The sequence below is a fragment of the Neolamprologus brichardi genome, unplaced genomic scaffold (assembly GCF_056152115.1).
Source record: "Neolamprologus brichardi isolate AB-2024 unplaced genomic scaffold, ASM5615211v1 NODE_ptg000171l+_length_22836_cov_1, whole genome shotgun sequence".
In the NCBI taxonomy this organism is placed as follows: domain Eukaryota; kingdom Metazoa; phylum Chordata; class Actinopteri; order Cichliformes; family Cichlidae; genus Neolamprologus; species Neolamprologus brichardi.
Genome location: NW_028270133.1, coordinates 14,980 through 22,836, shown reverse-complemented (window position 1 = coordinate 22,836; position 7,857 = coordinate 14,980). Strand labels below are relative to the sequence as shown.

Below are 7,857 nucleotides of genomic sequence, written 5' to 3'. Positions count from 1 at the left end.
ACAGCTGATCGGATCGGCAAAGCGTGTTTCTGGAATATTATGTTTTTGTTGCTGCAAGCGCTTTTTATGCAGTTTTTGCAAAGCTATATGTGGAAGGAAATGTTGACTGAGGACAAGCTGATGGCATAAGATGTAAGTACAACTCCTCTGGTTTCATATGAAAAAAATTTTTTTGCGCTAGCTCACGTGGTTGCAGTTCTACAGGGATTTAAAAATAGTTGCGCAAAGCAGAACAAAAGGGTTAAACTGGCTGGTGTCTTTTGGGTAAGAGGGTCTAAGAGGGGAGAGATGATATAGAAACATGACGTCGTTGGCCTCTTTAATAAGGAACTGACCTGCCTAATGTAGAACAAAACACATGTAGATTTTAAGGATTACTGTAACTTCAATGGCTTCAAATAAACCTTTGTTTTACAGATTCATTTATGTCATGTCACATTTTTTCATACTGCTTAACTTAGTACAAGTTAAGCTTTGGGGTTGTGGAAGATATCCTTCACAAAACTAAAGTGTCAAATATATCAACACACACACACACACTGAGGGGGAGAGGGAGTCACCTTTATCAGTCAGCAAGTCTGGTGAACCATGTGAAGGAAAAGCTGGAATGCCTTTAAGGACTAAAAAGCACTGACATTACAGCCTCTGACAGAGAAATTCATAAATAAAACATCCTCACCTTCGTAAACACAGTTTCACAGCGAGCTGCTTTTGCAAACCTGGAACCTTTGAGAAAGGGAATACTTTTTCTTTCAACACTGCATCAAGCTTTTAAACAAATGTCCCAGGAAACATGAATTAATTCATGTTTCCTGGGACATGAATTAATCAAGATTTTCTAAACATTTCCTGAGATTTGGTTTCTCTTGGTTATGAACAATTTTGAAATTCTGCTTTTTGACTTTTTCTTCCACCCTAAATATCTGTTGTGTTAGACTTTCTGCCGTCTTTGCTTGATAGTCAAGATTTTGTAAACATTTTTTGAGATTTGTGTTCTCTGTCTTTAACTTGTTTCTCTCAGGAAACATGAATTATTCATGTTTCCTGGGAATTAATTCAGACATGAATTCATTCACTGTCTGACAGAGAGATTTGAGAGGAATCACTGAGATTGTATGAGTCGGTGGCGAGAGAAATATCTGAGCCTATGGAACTTCAAGAGAAAATTTAAGATTTCCAGCTGGAGTTGAGCACCGTTAACCTCAAGAAGAATTATTATAAAAATAATTTCCATCGCTCAAGAGATGAGCTTAAACAGATCCATTCAGTTTGTCATGAGAACAATTTAAACATTAAGGAAAGCGCTTAAAAGGGAGACAGTTTAGGACAGTGGTTCTTAACCTGGGTTCGATCGAACCCTAGCCGTTCGGTGAGTCGGTCTCAGGGGTTCGGCAGAGCCTCCACCGTGACATGCACGGCTCATTTTGTGCACCAATATCCCATATCTATGTCTTGAATTTGAAAAAAATCATATTTTATTTTTCACTAAAGAGGGGTTCAATGCGCATATGAAACTGGTGGGGTTCGGTACCTCCAACAAGGTTAAGAACCACTGGTTTAGGATGAAAGCTGGCTTGTAGATGGTGTCAAAAGCTCTTTCCAATGAGTTTGGCTGTATTGTCGATCTAAGATGAGTCGCGCCCCTGAGCATCATCATAACCAATCACTAATCAGATGTTGAGTTGAAGCTTTCAAGCTTTGAGTGCATTTGTTAAAAATATGCTCCTCATTATTACCTGTCAGGCTTCGCTAGTAGATGTGCATGAGAAGATGGATGAGAAAATTTGACGAAAAGATGGAAGAGTTTAAAAGAATGACTCAAAAGTCAGATGACATCAAAGATCTGATCGTGGCAGAGAACGAGAATTTGCGCGCAGAGGTTAAAACCATTCAGAGGATGCACCGTGACTTTCAGGAAAAGGCAGGATCTCTCCTTGAGCAGAACAGCAGCATTGCTGCTCAGTTGTCTAGGAATAATGGAATAGGACTCCGGTTCCATTTTGTGGGTTTTCTCTCTGAACTGGGGCCATGATTAAGTAGGCGTTTGACACCATGACGCCATAAACCACTAGTCGGAACCCCTTCAGGAGGCTGTTCTGAGACAGGAGAATCAAGCTCCTCAGGTTCAGGAGCAAGATTCTCCTGTGTCGGGACCACATCAGGAGATGGTTCTGAAATAGGAGAAACAAGCTCCTCAGGTTCAGGAGCAAGATTCTCCAGCTGCAGAGGTTCACCAGTGATCTTGTGAACAGCAGCTAATACTTATTCTTCCTCCTCCCTTCTCAGCTCATCCTTAAGATTTTCAGTGATCTCTCTTTTCATTTTTAGATGTTCATAAAGTTCATCTATGAGATCTTGTTTATGAACAATTTTGAAATTCTGCTTTTTGACTTTTTCTTCCAGCCAAAATATTTGTAGTGTCAGACTTCCTGTCGTCTTTGCTTGATACTCAAGATTTTGTAAACGTTTCTTGAGATTTGTGTTCTCTGTTTTCTTAATTTGTTTATCTCAACAGCAATGCTGCTGTTCTCTTTAAGGAGATATTCTTCTTTTTCTTGAAAGTCATGGTGCATCCTCTGAATTGTGCTTACCTGCTCCTGCATTTTAGCCTCCAGAGATTCCACCTGTGACTGATTTTCATCCAGTGCATGTCTCACCTGATGCTGAAGAGTACAAATTTTTCTTTTCAGCTCAACTGTGAGTTCTGTCTTGCGAACAATTTCCCTATATTGTTTTTCTATAATCTCTTCTTTTTTAAATTCTTTTATGGTGAGCTTCTCCCACTTGGTGCTCAAGTCTCTGTTCAACAGTCTCTAAAGTTTTCTCGAGTTTTGCATTCTCTTTCTTTTTTTCGTTTCTCTCACTTTCAATCTGAGACAACTCAGCAGCAATGCTGCTGTTACGCTCGAGGAGATATTCTTCTTTTTCCAGAAAGTCATAGTGCATCGTCTGAATGGTGTTAACCTGTTCCTGCATTTTAGCCTCCAGAGATTCCACCTGTGACTGTTTTTCATCCAGTGCCTGTCTCACCCTACACTGAAGAATACATATTTCTTTTTTCAGCTCAACTATCTGTTCTGTCTTGTGATCTATTTCTCTGTTCTGTTTTTCTATTATCTCTTCTTTTTTTGTTATTTTATGGTGAGCTTCTCCCACTTGGTGCTCAAGTCTCTCTCTCTCTTCCTTGAGATCTGCGTTCTCTTTCTTTTGTTCATTTCGCTCACTTTCAATTTGAGACAACTCAGCAGCAATGCTGCTGTTCTGCTCAAGCAGAGATGCTTCCTTTTCCTGAAATTCATGGCGCATCATCCGAAAGGTTCTAAGCTCTGCTTGCAAATTTTTATTCTCTGCAACAATTAGAGCTTCGATGTCATCTGACTGTTGAGTCACTTTTTCAAGCTCAACCATGCTTTCCCTAAAATGGAAATTCCTTTCATGCGCATCTGTACTATTCTGTTCACGCTCATTTTTAAAGCGATAGTAATTTTTTTTGTAATAATTCTTTTTGCGCTTTAGGGTGCTTAACTCCAACTGGAGTTCTTGTATTTTCATTTGAAGCTCCCTAGGCGCCGATATTTCTCTCTCCATCATCCCATACAGTCTTTGTGATTCCTCTCGAATCTCTCTGTCAGACTGTCAATTATTAAATGTTTCGTGTGACATATTTCTTTAAACGTTTAATGCAAAGTGTCGAGAAGAAAAAATGTTTGCTTAATTGTTTAAGTTTAAAAATAGTCCCTTTCTGAAAGGTTTCTGGTTTGCAAAACACAACTCGCTGTTTCTGAAAATGTTCCAAGTAAAACTGTGTTTGCGAAGGTGAAGAGGGGGTATTTAAGGACAAAGGACTTGGCAAATGCTTTCGCTTTCATCCGTCTTGCGCCGGTCCAAGAATTTCACCTCTAGCGGCACAATACGAATGCCCACGGCCGTCCCTCTTAAAATAGGTTTAGGTGTTGCCGCAGTAGGCCTTAAAATACCTGCAGCTTACTGGGGCTTTTCAAAGCTTAACAGGGACTTCACAGGTGGAATCTGCTGTGATAAACAAGTTAAAAACAGAGAACACAAATCTCAAGAATTGTTTACAAAATCTTGAGTATCAAGCAAAGACAACAGGAAGTCTGACACTACAAATATTTTGGCTGGAAGAAGAAGTCAAAAAGCAGAATTTCAAACTTGTTCATAAACAAGATCTCATAGATGAACTTTATGAACATCTAAAAATGAAAAGAGAGATCACTGAAAATCTTAAGGATGAGCTGAGAAGGGAGGAGGAAGAAAAAGTATTAGCTGCTGTTCACAAGATCACTGGTGAACCTCTGCAGCTGGAGAATCTTGCTCCTGAACCTGAGGAGCTCGTTTCTCCTGTTTCAGAACCATCTCCTGATGTGGTTCTGACTAGTGGTTAAAAGCCACATGGTGCAAAACGCCTACTTAATATATGTTTAGGTCTTGCCACACCAGGCCTTGTTATTTCTGCAGCTTAATGGGCCTTCTCAATGATTTTCAACTGAAGTGAATTTCCCAGTTGTTTTCTGTGGAACTGAGCTTATGATCTACTTGAGGCCTACTAAAATTTTGGACTTGAACCAGTTATCCTTTACAAAACAGTAATATTGTTTTCCAACCATGGCTCACCAACCATACCAGTTTGTGATAACTATACTGTGATCTCCTTTATGTTAAATTATGCCCCCCCCCCGGACTGAGTGTATCTCGTTTAGTTTCTGTTCTTTGATTTAGTAGTATTTTTTGTTCTGTTTCTTGCCTCCCATGTGTCAATGTTGTTTGCGTAGTCTGTCGTGTCTCTCATGCCGGTGCAGCATCAGGGAGTACGTCCACGTCGCTCCAGAGGCAGTCAAGCATGTCCATGTTGTCCATGTCACCACCACCACTGCCCACATCATCCACGTCGTCCACATCTCTGTCAGGGCGGGCAAGTGAGCACCTCCACATCGCCTCGACCTAACCACTCTTTGACTGCCTCCTGCCTAGCTGGATTATGGTCAGAGAATGACGAGGCCACCGCTTCATGATTTCAGCCTCATATGAACAATTTGGCCATGATGATGTAAATAATGTGTCTCCTGAAGGTTTTCATAGTTCTGTTTTCAGTCTAGAGAAAAGTCTAAATAAGTCTGGGGTGGCTGAGACAGCCAGCCCAGTTTGTTTTCTGCCGTTTCTGTTCTTGTGGAGTTCACTGCGTGCTCTAGGGACAACAAAAACAAGAGAACATTTTGAATTTACTTCATTAAACAGTGGTTGCACACAGACGTTTTTATTTGGCAGCAAATTAAACTTATGTTAAATTAACACAAGGTATTCATATTAAAGTAAACGGCTGTGAAATTGGACGGTCTAGCCTTCAGATTTGCGTCACCACTGTCTGCTCCTTGCTATCTAAAATATAGTAGGACACTGGTGTAAATTCTCGACCATGCCACACTTCTGTTTAATCAGTTTTCTGTTTGACGTTTATTCAGCTGTGTGAAAGCCGAGGAGGAACCCACCCGAGGGATTAATAAAGTTTTATTTATTTATTTATTTAATCTAATCTAATAAATAATAATACATAATTATTATTTTATTAAATTAATTTATTATTTATTAAATTATTAAAATAAATAATCTCAGCCAAACCGATTTACTCCGGAACAAATAAAACACTGGAAAAAAAACTTTTTTTCAGATGATCTAAGTGACGTATATATTACGTTTAACCAGTGTTGGTAAGTTACTTTAAATGAGTAACTTAGTTTTATTACTTCTATCAAAAGTAACTCTTCAAGTTACTCGTTACTTTCAACGTAACTAGTTACTAGGGAAAGTAACTTTGGTTGTACTCAGAATTCTCTTGTTAATGTGTTGCTTCCGTAACTGGATACCCAGCAAGATTGTCAGTCTTCTAGCGTTCTTACTTGCCACAAGTGCACTGTGCCACCTACAAATAAAAAGGAAAAAATAATGTGCATATTTCTACAAGAGAAATCCCACAACTGGACCACAGTCGACTGCTGCCGTGATTCTAGCCTACGTCACAACGTCATAGGGCTGGGCGATATATCGAGTTTTTTAAAAATATCGATATATTTTTATACGAGATATAAGATGTGACAATATCTTTTATATCGATATAGTCTATGTTACGTTATAATTATAGTTGTGGAGCCACAAGTTTGCCTGTCTTTGGTCCGCTTTTGTCTTTACGCAACGTTACTCGGCTTCGCCTCTCCTTCACTGAACACAACTCCCCTCCTTCCCCATCGCTGGTGAAGCGATGGGGGAGCAGCGACAAGATGGACACGGCAAATCAACGTTAACGAGTTACTGCGCATCGCCCCGTGTGTGGGGGTGGACGGCGTCAACGTGTTAACGAGCTAACCACGCTAACGAGCTAACCACGCAAACGAGCTAACCACGCTAACGCCATGCACGGCCTGAAATCCTTTAATTTTCTCAAAAATCGACAGTGCGCCTTATGTATGAATTCTGGTTGTGCTTGATGACCGCGAACCGATTTTATGTGGTACACGGCGCTCAGCAATCTGCCAAAAAATGTTTTAGTTCGACTTTGATAAGCTACGGAGCTGCACCGGCTTGATGGATTATCGGAGCATTACGGCTACCGAGGAGCCTAGCGGAGTGATACGTACTGTGCTTCAACGTAATATTACCGTACTGTGTGTGTATAAGGACCATAAATGGCACCTGTTAAGAGACACGGTTATGAAGAGGATTTCAAACTCCAGGCTGTCAGTCATGAACTTGGAAAGAGAGCAGCTGTGAAATCTGTCTTTGTTATTATGCTCAGTGTCTCTTAGTTTACATTTTGACTGCACAATTGTGAGCTCTTTGTTATGCACAAAAACAACATAGTTTTCTTTTATTTATGGAGCATTATTATTTAATAAATGCTCATCATTTATTTTTGAGTAGTTTTTTTCATGTACATCTATGCTGTATGTTAATGTGCCTGTGTGACATCTGGGACACAGCTTTGACTAAGAACTCTCTTTTTGTTCTTACCTTATGGCTTTAAAAAAAAAAAATCGAGATATATCGTATATCGCCATCCAGCTAAAAAATATCGAGATATGCATTTTGGGTCATATCGCCCAGCCCTACAACGTCATGTGCGCTTTTTACATTTTAAATGAGAATAAGAAAGAAAAGTATTTCTTTGTGCCCCCCTCTTCCTGTTAATGCCCTACCTGGCCCCCTGGCAAAACTTTGCTAGACCTGCCCCTGCACAGTTACCAGCTGTCAGCTACGTAAAAAAAGGATCCTGGTGTTATTTGTCTCTCAGAAACAGTTCATAACTTTCCTTCAACTCATTCATGTCACCTAAAAGGTAAACCTGTTTCTCCATCACCTGTTCAGCTCTGATGATTTAGTAAGGACGTCTCCTGGCTTCATCTTCATGTTTCCCTCTCACCACATATCCAAACCGATATAGTGACCAGCAGCTTTTACAGCTGTGGCTCCAGCAAACATCAGCTGATACTAGAAAGTAATATTAAATAAATTCTAACAACAGCTGATCAAGCTTAAACGTGCTGCTTTTGTTTAACGCGACCTCCGCTGCTTTCTTCTTTCTGGCGCAAAGTGGCCGATACACAAACAAGAGAGACGGCACTTGGACAAGCCGATCAGCTGATCATTGATCAGTTTCATGAGTGAAGTAGAAACAGAAGAGACGATTCCGTTTTTTAGGGGACGGTTGGCAACTCTAATAATTAACCTTATACATCATAGCACCCACCCAGCTGTACAGAAACTCCATCATGCTAGCTAGTACCCAGTACGAAAAAGTCAGCATAACGAAAAATAACATCCAACTAAACTTGGTTTATATCTGAC

General features: G+C 40.1%; 1 pseudogene; it reads right to left on the bottom strand.

Annotated features, from left to right (window-relative positions):
• Window positions 1-2,262: 2,262 nt before the first annotated feature.
• LOC148094788 (uncharacterized) lies at window positions 2,263-4,019 on the bottom strand (annotated as a pseudogene).
• Between the last annotated feature and the right edge of the window lie 3,838 nt (window positions 4,020-7,857).